At 44.6% G+C, this 13181-nt stretch overlaps 1 protein-coding gene across 1 annotated transcript in view; it reads right to left on the bottom strand.

Moving 5' to 3' along the window:
• PDE3A (phosphodiesterase 3A) overlaps positions 1 to 13181 on the bottom strand; it is a 275569-nt gene that overhangs the window by 223914 nt on the left and 38474 nt on the right. The gene's annotated exons all lie outside the window — the stretch shown is intronic.

The following is a 13181-nucleotide window of genomic DNA, read 5'->3' as shown; positions in this document are numbered from 1 at the left end:
CACCTGCAATAAAGGTAAAGGTAAAGGGGCCCCTGACCATCAGGTCCAGTCGTGTCCGACTCTGGGATTGCGGCGCTCATCTCGCTCTATAGGCCGAGGGAGCCAGCGTTTGTCCGCAGACAGCTTCCGGGTCATGTGGCCAGCATGACAAAGCTGCTTCTGGTGAACCAGAGCAGCGCACAGAAACGTCATTTACCTTCCCACTGGAGCGGTCCCTATTTATCTACTTGCACTTTGACATGCTTTCGAACTGCTAGGTGGGCAGGAGCTGGGACCGAGCAACGGGAGCTCACCCCGTTGCAGGGATTCGAACCGCCGACCTTCTGATCAGCAAGCCCTAGACTCTGTGGTTTAACGCACAGCGCCACCTGGGTTCGAGGATGCAAATGAACACCTCTGTACGTTGCCTTACAAGTGACTCAGATAATTAATGCAAAATGTTTTGGGCATGCAAAAAGGGCAATGCCAACACTGATGTTCATGGAGGCTCCACAGCTCAAGACGAATGAAACACCAGTGGTGTTGTAAGACAGATAGATCACACACAAACAAGAGATGGGCTCCACCAGGCGCCAATTCGGCCTCCCATCATCTGTTCCAAATCCAAGTCTCTTCTTACCCAAGTCACTTGATATCCTTGGCATCTGTGGCCCCAAACAAAACCCTTTGCACCATTGCTGCCCATTCCCAGCAGAGCCCCCAGAAAAGCTGGGTGAGAAATCAACAAATCTGTTGAAGCCAAAACCCGAAAACTCACAATTCCCCTTTGCCCTGGAAGGACAGGAATGCCTTACAAAGTTACACAGAAATAGATCCCACACCCCCGCTTAAGAACAAAAACCTAAATTTGCCACATTTCCCATCGCATATTAACATCAAGCCACTTCCTGGCCTGCCCTTGACTGATAGGTGAAGACTGTTTTGTTTACAACCGTTTTTCCAAACTACAAATTATGGTGCTAAGTCATCCTTAGACATTTTAAATTACGTTATTGTTTTGCAAGTCACTCCATCTTCTTTTTAAACAGGTAGGGGACTGAAATAAGTTGCATGCATGCAGATGCATACACTTTATATAGGGTTGGGTACAGACCTAATCATACTAAAGAGTATATGAACCTCAACCACGTTGTGATGGCTCTGACTAACGTAAGCCCCGAAACTTGTCTTACCTTCCGAATCCCAGAAGTCCTCTTCATCCTTCCCCCTTTTTACAGCACATACTATTTTAGACACTCCTTAAAATTTAGCCACTGTTCTTCTTGCTGTAACTGGTATAATTGTCCCACCCCCTCCAGTATGCAGTGACACATATTTGCATGCCCAACTCTTTCTCCATTTCTGATTTAAATATATTTATTTATTTGCAAGTGATTTACAGCAGGCACGTCCAACAGGTAGATCGTGATCTACCGGTAAATCACTGGACATCTCTGGTAGATCACTGGCTCCCCGCAAAGAAGCGAAAAAGCTTTGGCTCCGCTAAAAAAAGCTCAACATCTTTGCCCTGCACCCCTAAAATGACCTGAACCACCAAAAACAGGGCTTTCCTTCCTAGAAAAAGCTCAACAATTTTGACCTGAATCCCCCCAAAGGGGGTAGATCACTGCCAGTTTTTAATTCTGTTGAGTAGATCACAGTCTCTTGGAAGTTGGCCACCCCTGATTTACAGGATGGGGGTTGTTCATTTCAACATTTGCCATGATGCTGCACAAGGCTGCAAATGAGCAGCAAGACAACTTTTAAACAAGGCCATCAGATTAGGTTCATGAAACTTATTTTTTAAAAAAATATATAAATAAATAAAAAGTTCAAAGTTTACATGTAATCTTGTGAGTGCAGTGAAGAGTCATTGAAAATGCTGGGGGAAAGGAGAGAAGAAAAGAAGGCTTTTTTATTAGCCAGTGGAAAGTCCATAGAGGTGATGGCGGACGAGCATCAGTAGGGAGACGGCATTGCAAAACAGGCGCCTTAACAGATAAGGTCCTGCCAAAAAGCAAAGGGAGAAATGCGGCAACTTAAAGCAGCGACCGTTGTGGGGATGGGGGAAAGAAAAATCCATGTTTAGTCAAGCGAAGCTAAGGCAAACGGACAGGGCAGAACATGCTGCTGCAGAGTGGAGTGCTTGCCATAACGCGGTCACAGGGCTGCTCAAGCTAAGTCACGTAGCCCAATTTTCCACTAAGCCCTGAGATTCGACACACACACACAGCGCAATAGGCGACAATCAAGGCCACGAAAACACACAGAGTGGCAAGTTAGCCTTTGGGCAAACTGTTAAATGGACAAGGCTTCGCTCACTGTGGCCTCCAGCAACACACTGAATGAGGGAGACCTGATGGCATCGAGTGATCCAGCTCCATCGCATAGCGCCAGCTTGCAGCATGGAACACACTTAAAGCGATGGCGTTTTCCCTCTGCATCACACATCGTACAGGAAAGAGTGGAAGGATTTTGGGAGCTCCCAGGCCCCTGGTCAGCAACAGCTTTTCCTGGAAGCCTGAGAAGGGAGCATAAGGAGCATAAGGCCGAGGGGAGGATTTAACTCAGTTCTTGTTTAAAGGCTAATCTATCTAATTCACACTTTCTTGAACAATACGGGAACAGAGACGTAGCCATCTTTGGAAATTTGCACTTCTTCAAATTTTGCAGTGCAATTCTCAAGCGAAGTGCGTTTAAAGAAATGTGCATACTGGGGTAAAGTCTGCATGAAAATGCATATATTTGTGAAAACGGCATACAAAATTGCATTGCATTAGGGAAAATCCCTTTGCAAAAATGCTCACGACGGCACGCAAAAATTAGGCGAAATTTGCACTACTAAAGTACCGGTGAATTTTCAGGAGGGATTCGTTTTCACACCTTCGCAAACCGACCTGAAATCGTAGAGAACTGAACGCAAGGCTGGGAAAAGGACAAAGTGAAAGGGACTGAAATTGACTAATTCGCCGGCCACCTTAACAACCTAAGTAGCAGTAGACACTTTCCCCACACATTTCCCCTCTCAGTTTTGGCAACTAAAAGGCCACATAGAGCTTCTTGGGCGGGGGGGGGGCACACTTTCTGTGAAGACAGCCCCAGGTTAGACCCTTGGCATCTGGATGTAAAGAAAGGGGTAGACTCACCAAAGTCTGGAGAGATAACTGTCAGGGAGCTAAATAATAATAATAATAATAATAATAATAATAATAATAATAATAATTTATTATTTATACCCCGCCCATCTGGCTGGGTTCCCCCAGCCATTCTGGGCAGCTTCCAACAAAACATTAAAATACAGAAATCCATCAAACATTAAAAGCTTCCCTAAAGCAGAGTAGGGGATTTTTACAACAACAAAAAACAAGCATGCCTTCATTCATGCTATCTGTATAATATTGAAAGTAATATTTATCCAAATAGGCACCATGCATTGCATAGATACTGTATGACTTCTATTCAGCTCCAGGAATTAGCTCCTTATTACGTACCACTGTTATGCACTGCATCTGCTTTCAAGGCAGTCCCTTGACGAATTTTCCAGGGCCTTCCTCCAAGAAATCCTACCAGCTCATTGTTTATAGAAACATCACATAAATAAATACTATTACAGATGCAGACACACACACACACACCGGCAGGAACCACTAACAGCATGTTCCTACAAACTCGTGTAAGTTATGCTTTGAATTGTTGCCTGAAAATGGTGTTAAGGATTTGGGAGGGGGACTTCCCCCTCAACTCTAGAAATCAATAAGTGGTAGGATTTTTGATTCTTTGGGGTGTGAAGGAAGAAATACCAGCTGCAGAGGAATTTCTGAGCTAGCCTATGCAAAACAGCTTGGCCATTGAGAGAGATTGGCAATGCAAGAGACCTGCCAGCCCCCCTTGCCCTGAGGTGTGAATAGAGACTGGGGGTTTGGGAGGTTGCCAGGGTAACCGGGTGTGAGGTGATAAGAAAGAGAGTCCTGAGCAAGGGTTGCTGGGAAGGAGGGGTCGAAAAAAGGGACAGGCAGAGAGAGATGCCTTGGGCTCCTTGGCCACACTGCTGTGCAGGACAAGTCCCTCTTGAAAGGACCTTGCTGTAAGATCTGGTCTCCCTCCATACAGCCTGAAGGTGTGAACAGGTGAACAAACCCTATTTCTTAAAGCTATGACAGTCTCTACAGTGTCTCAGTTCTCTAAAGGATCACAGACCCTGAGGGGTAAGTGTGTGGAACCCCATGGGATTTTGCCGCAGCTCGGCAAAGAGAGGGGGGGGGGCTCCCAACTTTTGTTAACGATAGGATCTCTCTCACACACACACACTCACACATAAGAGCACCTTCCTTGGTTGGATGGGCTGCTTTCAACCCCAATGATGCTTTGTTGTTGTTTAGTCATTTAGTTGTGTCCGACTTTTTGTGACCCCATGGACCAGAGCACGCCAGGCACTCCTGTCTTCTACTGCCTCCTGCAGTTTGGTCAAACTCATGTTAGTAGCTTCGAGAACACTGTCCAACCATCTTGTTCTCTGTCGTCCCCTTCTCCTAGTGCCCTCAATCTTTCCCAACATCAGGGTCTTTTCCAGGGAGTCTTCTCTTCTAATGAGGTGGCCAAAGTATTGGAGCCTCAGCTTCAGGATCTGTCCTTCCAGTGAGCACTCAGGGCTGATTTCCTTCAGAATGGATAGGTTTGATCTTCTTGCAGTCCATGGGACTCTCAAGAGTCTCCTCCAGCATCAATTCTTCGGCGATCAGCCTTCTTTATGGTCCAGCTCTCACTTCCATACATCACTACTGGGAAAACCATAGCTTTAACTATACGGACCTTTGTCGGCAAGGTGATGTCTCTGCTTTTTAAGATGTTGTCTAGGTTTGTCATTGCTTTTCTCCCAAGAAGCAGGTGTCTTTTAATTTCATGACTGCTGTCACCATCTGCGGTGATCATGGAACCCAAAAAAGGAAAATCTCTCACTGCCTCCATTTCTTCCCCTTCTATTTGCCAGGAGGTGATGGAACCAGTGGCCATGATCTTAGTTTTTTTTATGTTGAGCTTCAGACCATATTTTGCGCTCTCCTCTTTCACCTTCATTAAAAGGTTCTTTAATTCCTCCTCACTTTCTGCCATCAAAGTTGTGTCATCTGTATATCTGAGGTTGTTGATATTTCTTCTGGCAATCTTAATTCCTGCTTGGGATTCATCCAGTTCCAGCCTTTCGCATGATGAATTCTGCATATACTGTAAGTTAAATAAGCAGGGAGACAATATACAGCCTTGCCGTACTCCTTTCCCAATTTTGAACCAATCAGTTGTTCCAATGATGCTTATGAACACGCAAGTTCTCACCCTGATCATGCGCCACTTCCTCTTCCCACCCTGCCCCATTTGGAGCACGGAAAGAGCATGAAAGGGACACGCTTGTCCTTGATGAGCACCGGCTAGAACATACAGTTGTCATTTATCTTAATTAGATGGAAGGTAAACGAGAAGTCCCTCGGAGAGAAGCAGATGGGACACTTATCAGCACGCACATTCCATCCCAGCTGGCCAAACTGTTAAGTGCGGAGACATATAGGTGCTGTTCACACCCGTCATAACGCACCGGCGATTTTTTGTTTTAAAGAAATAAAAAATGCTGAGCACTGCTGAAGGCAGTATGGTCACATACACAAAGGCTAGGATCTCTTTCGCATTGAGCAGCCTGACCCCCGCCTCGAAAAAGGAATACATAATGGGATCAAACCCTAAATTGAGGCACTAAATCGAGACACTAGATTTCTACTTGATAAGACTGGGGTCCCCAATGCAGAGCCCGTGGGCACCACAACATCCTTTTGACATCTCATGGTGCTTGCTGAGACCCCTGAGACCCCTATTATTATTATTATTAGTAGTAGTAGTAGTAATAGTAGTAGTAGTATTATTTAAAAAACAAAACATGAGAGGAGTTGTACTCGAGTACTGTTTGCTGGATGGCATTTCCTACTCTCTCTTTTACTGTGTTTTTATTAGTGAGGTAGGTAATTTTGCCAGTTTGGATAAAGGTGCCAGCTTGAATAAAATATGGTGGGGGGGGGAGCAGGTAAGCATCACCACACATAATCGATCACAAGATGTGACACATGAACAACATTTGAATGGAAATGTCATCAACTGGGGGGGGGGTTCCCCCTCAAATAACTCTATATTATTTTAAAAATTCAAAGTGGTTTACAACTATATCTATATATAAGAAAGCCACACACAAAATTAAAATCAGACCATCAACTAACTACCTGTTGTGGGAAAATGTGTTCTTACTTGGAATCTCTGTGATTAGGCCACAAATGTGGTCATTCCTTACCTGCCTCCAGAAAGCTTTGCATCAACTAATGAATCTGCAATCCTCCTCCTTTTGAATGGCGCTATTATAAGCCTGTGAAGAGGATTTAATTAAATCAGTTTCACTTTCCTGCCAAACTGTACCTGCGCGTTTGCCAGTGGGATGCTGTAAGTTATTTCCTCCCACTCCCAACTTTTTTCTTCCTCCTTCCTTTTTTTCTTAAGCTACCACTTCTGTAAAGTTAAGCAAACTCCTCACATGGGTTTCTGGTTGCATGTATGCAGCACATTCCCATTTAAAAAATAAAATTTGAGAAACGAAAGCAGAGTGAAGGCCTCATCACTCAGGATTCTTCTCCCCAGGACACCAATTATTTCATCCACAAAAAAATATTTTTAAAAACCCTGGATACTAAAAATAAGCAAACAAACAAATGGGAGCTTCTTTTCCCAAGCTGTGTTTAGTAACGCAGAGAAAGCTGGAGAAGTTTTAAAGTTGAATATTCCTAAAGCCGAGGCTCATGGCCACTTTTGGGTCACCAAAAAAGAAGAAGGCACACATATCCAAAACAAACAAAAAAACAGAGAACAAAGGGGAACAGAGATTTGCATAATATTTGCATATGCTAATTAGATCCATTGTTTGTACAGTGGTACCTTGGTTTACAACCATAATTCATTCCGGAGGTCCGGTTGTAAACCAAAACAGGTTGTAACCCAAGGCACGCTTTTGTCAATGGGGCCTCCAAAAAAAAAAAAAAGGTTGTAATCCAAAAAAAAATATGGGTTGTAATCCAAAAAAAGGGACATACATTTCCCGGTTTGACGTGGTTGTAATCCAAGTCTCAGTTCTCATTTAAAGGCACTCGGACCTAATTTGCATTTTCTGAAATGATTTGAGAACCGAAACGCAGCTGTCCTTCGAAACCCGCATTTCTCCAAACTTTGCAAGGCCGCTCTCCAGCCAAAGATTGTCACGTATACTAGGGCAGAGTTTGCATATAAATGCATACATTGGTGAAAAGATACAAGAATGTATTATATTGCAGTGAAACTGCAAAAATATGCATATGGGGTGGGTGGGTGCTAAAATGTAAGTAAATTTTCATGAGCCTTTTAAAAATAAAAATCCAGAAGCCGATGTGGAAATGCAGGGGAGCAAATCCAAGGTTAGAAAAATAAGAAACCGAATTTGACAGATCTGTCCAGCCCTATTCAACAATCAAAGCCTCAAGAAAACCTAAGAAAGTAACAGCGTTATTTCCCTCTGCCTGCGATGCCTCCTGTATTTACTTGCTGCAAGAGAAACCATGCAAGAGAAAGAGAAGGGGTATGCAAATGATCTTCCAACAACCCGTTCCTCTGAGCTGCTACACCAGCAAACCAAACAGCGACGGAACACCACACATCTTTGAACTGGGCTGAGCATTACAAGGTTCACGCTGCCAAACATGATGGGAAAATCCCAGGGGCCTTTTTGCACAGGTACCTAGTAATTTCATGCTGGGGCCTAGGAATTCAAAATATTTTTTGAGCTCTAGCCAGGCCCAGGAATTTGATGCCTACTTGCCTGGGAAAATGAGATTTATTTTTTTTCCAGCCCAGCTACCAAACTTTTAAATACAGATCCTCATTAATGAAGTCTTCCTAGGCTGTAAAGGTGGCTTTGGGGGGGACGGGACAAAAAACAGTGGAACTTTTACCTAAGGTTGAAACAGCAAAGAGTGTGCTGGACAGAAGAAGAGTGTGGAGCTTGGAAAAAATCAATAGCAGTGGGGTGGGGAGGAATCATTTGAAACTGTTTCAGCACAACACAACTTTGTTTAAAAATGATTTGCATGCTGATATTGAAATCAGTATTACAAATTATTCTGTTACGGGAGGAAATGTCCTGGAAATTTTAAAATGAGGGTGAATTCGTGGTACTTTGATTGATGTGCGTATATAACACACACACACACACACACACACACACACACACACACACACACATTCACACACTGTATGGTATACAGTATTTAATACAAAAAAGGTTTTCTGCTTCCTAGCACACGTGGAATGGAATTTAAGGTCTTTTTAAAGGAAGGGCTGTTGCTCAGTGTTTGCAAACAAAAGGTCTCAGGTTCAATTCCTGGGATCTCCAGGGAGGAGGAGGAGGAGGAGGAGGAGGAGGAGGAGGAGGAGGAGGAGGAGGAGGAGGAGGAGGAGGAGGAGTTTGGATTTGATACCACTTTATCACTACCTGAAGGAGTCTCAAAGCGGCTAACAATCTCCTTTCCCTTCCCCCCCCCCACAACAAACACTCTGTGAGGTGAGTGGGGCTGAGAGACTTCAAAGAAGTGTGACTAGCCCAAGGTCACCCAGCAGCTGCATGTGGAGGAGCGGAGATGCGAACCCGGTTCCCCAGATTACGAGTCCACCGCTCTTAACCACTACACCACACTGGCTCTCTGTGGTGTATCTCAGAAGGATTCTGAGGAACTCCCTGTCTGAAATCATGGAGAGCTGCTGCCAGTCAGAGCAGACAGTACTGAAGTAGATGGACAAAAGATGTGACTCAGTATAAGGAAACTTCCTAAGTGCCTAAACCACTGCTTATACTAACCAGCTGGACAAGTTCGCACATAACGGCAAACCAAACGAATGAGAAAGCATGATGAATTCATCTAGAGAGAAACATTCAGACCCTTCCCTCCTCCCCTGGCCTTGCTGTGCTACCCAGAACAAAACAATGGTTTGGCTTAGCGCTACCCAGCTGTTGCTTTGTCTCACTTCCAAGTAACCAAAGCTTGTTCTTGGTTGGGAAAGAGAAACCACAAGCCAAGTTCTCCACAATGCTAAGCAAACCTATAGCTTAGACCCTCTGGCTTTCAGCAGTGGTAGGTTGAAGCCTATATCAGCTGACCCATTTTTCTTTGTAGCATGGCTTGAGTTCAAGCCATGCTGTAAAGGAAAGAGCCAAGCAGGGCTGCTGGTCAGCTGACTAGTTCTGACTTCAACTGCTAATTTCAGCAAGGGCTGGCTGTGCCACCGAGTTTCCCACGGGGACATGCGTAACACAGCCGAGCCCAGTGGACTTACTGTCACTTTCAGCAGTGACAGCAAGCCTCCCTTGCCAAGGAATAATCAGGAGCACACATCAGGGCTCCAGATGGTTCACATCTTGACTTGCCCAACACTTGACATCATGTACGTAGCACATGGATTGAGGGATAAGGCCTTGGTGGCCTATACTGATACCCATGCCAGGCCAAATTAACCCTATGGGACTGGAGTTTCCTCACACCTGCTACAGACCATCACCTAGTCAGTGTTAGAAACTCAGATATATAAGCTAGGCACATAATAACCCCCTTTAACCAGGGTTACAGTCGCCAAAACGGAATGCTTAGTTGCCACTTGGGGGCACAGAAAGCTCAAAAATCGTATTTTTCAATATGACTTTCATAGAATCATAGAATCAGAGTTGGAAGAGACCACAAGGGCCATCCAGTCCAACCCATAGCTGCCAAGTTATCCCTTTTTTACAGGGATTTTCCCTTATGCTGAATAGGCTTCCTCGCGAGAAAAGCGAAAACTTGGCAGCTATGGTCCAACCCCCTGCCGAGCAGGAAACACCATCAAAGCATTCTTGACATATGGCTGTCAAGCCTCTGCTTAAAGACCTCCAAAGAAGGAGACTCCACCACACTCCTTGGTAGCAAATTCCACTGCCGAACAGCTCTTACTGTCAGGAAGTTCTTCCTAATGTTTAGGTGGAATCTTCTTTCTTGTAGTTTGAATCAATTGCTCCATGTCCGCTTCTCTGGAGCAGCAGAAAGCAACCTTTCACCCTCCTCTATATGACATTCTTTTATATATTTGAACATGGCTATCATACCACCCCTTAACCTTCTCTTCTCCAGGCTAAACATACCCAGCTCCCTAAGCCGTTCCTCATAGGGCATCGTTTCCAGGCCTTTGACCATTTTGGTTGCCCTCCTCTGGACATGTTCCAGTTCATCAGTATCCTTCTTGAACTGTGGTGCCCAGAACTGGACACAGTACTCCAGGTGAGGTCTGACCAGAGCAGAATACAGTGGTACTATTACTTCCCTAGATCTAGATGCTATACTCCTATTGATGCAGACCAGACTTTCTGGTTTCTGAAATTCGTTCTGATTGTGCAGATAAAATATCTGTGTGTTGTTAGTGTGTGGAAACAGGCAAGAACCAAGGATCCCCAGGCATGCACCTCCAGATGTTGGAGACATCAGGCACCATCCTAGCACCCAGGCATCCTCACTTGGTCGCGAGTGCCAATAGCCAGGAGCAAAATGTGCCTTGTGCCTGGCGAATTTTGAATGCTGCTAGCCCTATCCAAAGGAGGAGCTGCAGAAGCCAAGAAGAACTTCTTTACACCAACAAGACAAAGCTATCCAAGTGTTTCCTGACTCTTAGACAGTCTTCCAGACCAATTCTTCCCTGCTTTTCCTGGCTACAGGAACCTGCTCCTCTGCTGCCTTTGCTTAACGCCACTTAAAAGCAACAGATTTTGGCATGCCATACCATCTGTGAATATATTTGAGCCTGTATTGCAAGCAGATCTCCCCCAAAACAAGAATGGAGAATGCTGGCAGCTTCAAACACAGTTGGACTCCAATCAACCTCAACCTTCATGGTCAATGGTCAAAGCTGGATGGGAGCTGGAGATTCCACATCCTTGTCTTAGCGTGCTGAGTTAAAGCATCGAAAACATTTCTTCTTTTTTTAAGGTCAGCTGCACATGACCACTAACCAGCCATTAGGTTTAGCAAGACCCTGGAATTTGTAGACGCTAGACAATAATCCGCTAGCAATCCCCATGCAGAATAAACACAGCAAACAGATACTACAGCAGTCAAAGCTGAAAACCAATAGAAACTGCATCCATCCTTAATAATACGTGTAAACTTCTTAACCTAGGTTTATGAGCATATTTTTGCATATACTTTACTTCTAGGTAAGAAGAGGGTGATGTCGTGCATGTAACCAGCTTCTAGTGGAGGAGGAGAAAAAAAGGAATGAGAGTCTGCTAGGGTTCTAGAATGTAATGGCATTTTTGGATGCTTTCAGGCTACCAGCAGAACAGACAGACTCCCGCTGAAGTGTAGTGTCGCTTCTCAGATTCCACATAGCATACCGCTGAGATAAATGTCAAACTTCTTGAGGAGTTGTCAGGTACTTGAAACTGTCAAACATTTCACCAGAATATTGTCATCTCGCAAACAGGCAAAACGGCAGTGTTTATCCAAGTCTGCACTCATCCAATAATAGGGAGCATGAAGCCATCACTTTTGAAAAAGAGCAGAGTAGAGGGGATGGGGTTATTAATCCATTGGTCTCCTCTCAAAAATAAGGGCAGGGATAGTCTGGCCATGGTGGTTCGTGCACTGGTAACCTCAAGATTTGATTATTGGGCTGTGGGGTTCTCCTTCAGTCTCATCCGGAAGGGCCAGTTGGTGCAAAACTTTGCAGCAAGACTGTTGTTGGGGGCCAACAACCACCAGCACGGAATTCCAGTGATCAGAAGCTTGCAGCGGCTGCTCGTATGCTACCAGACCAGGTTCAAGGTTCTGGAATTAATCCTCAAGGCCCTTAGCAACTTGGCTTATATCCATGCCCGATATCGGGGTTAGTGGCCCCCCGTGGATGCATGGCTTGGATCCACCAGCAGCCATGCCTTCAATATTGTGGACCCAATTTTATGGAACTAGCTTGCAATTAAGGTCAAGCATGCCCGCTCCCTAATGAACCCGTCTTCTTTTCTTTTCCAGTAGGCATTTTAACTGAATTCTGATGGTCCTAGCAGTGTTCAAAACCCCGCAGTGGTCCTAGCAGTGTTTGAAATTCCCCCAGGCACCAGGCGCATTTTGCAACTGGTCAGGTTCAATCGCGACCACAATGAGATCTCCGGCTGGCGACTGACATCTCTACCTGACAGGCTCCTTCAGCTTCCTTAAGCAGGTAAGCAGAAGAGCATATTTACTGCATTAATATCCCACCTTCTTCTCCAAGGACTACATGGTTCAGCCCCCTCCTCAGTTAACCACTACAATGACCCTGTGAGTTAGGTTAAGAGGCTGTGGCTCAGTGCAAGGTCACTCAGTAAGCTTCATGACTTGAGTGGGAATCTGAACCCTGATCTTCCAGGTCCTAGCCTGACACTCTAACCCACAGCTTTCCAAACTGTGTCGCGACCCGTTAGTATGTCAGTTGCAGTGTGTAGGTGTGTCATACAAACACTCCCCACGCTCCTCCCGGGGCTGGAAAGAGGTTAGTTTAACCTCTAGCTTGCTAATAAAACTGAATTATTGTGTCGCAAAATGATGCGTGTCTAAAAAGTGTGTCACCAACGTGAAAAGTTTGGAAAGCTCTGCTCTAACCACTACACCACCATGGCTTCCAAGAGTACTTCTACTATGGACAGCAATATAAATTGAGTAGGTAAATAAATAAATATGGGGAAAGCAAAAAGTCATTTAGAGATCTGAAATGTTTTCCTTTTCCTTGAAGCTTGAATCTGTTTTATTCTTGATTCTTTTAGTTGATGTTTTAATGTGTTGTAAACCACTTTGATATTTTTTCTTTAAAAATATCGAGTGGTATAGAAATTAAATAATTAATATTATTATTAATAATAACAATAAATTTCAGCAGGGAGAAATGGTGCCTGTATTCTGTTGTGGCGGCCATAACCTAGGTTTAGGGTGACATTTAGCAATTAACTTACATACCTGAGTTTCTAACACTGGTCCTCGGTCAATCACTAAGGCTGGTGTGTACACAGTCACAGACAGTCACACAAAAGATGGCCAAAGTATAGCAAGCTTTTGTTATTTTTACTGTGGAAACATAGTCTATGAAGCCTTTGCACTGAA

This window comes from Zootoca vivipara, chromosome 10 (genome assembly GCF_963506605.1).
Source record: "Zootoca vivipara chromosome 10, rZooViv1.1, whole genome shotgun sequence".
Lineage (NCBI taxonomy): Eukaryota > Metazoa > Chordata > Lepidosauria > Squamata > Lacertidae > Zootoca > Zootoca vivipara.
This window is presented reverse-complemented; position numbering and strand designations above follow the sequence as displayed.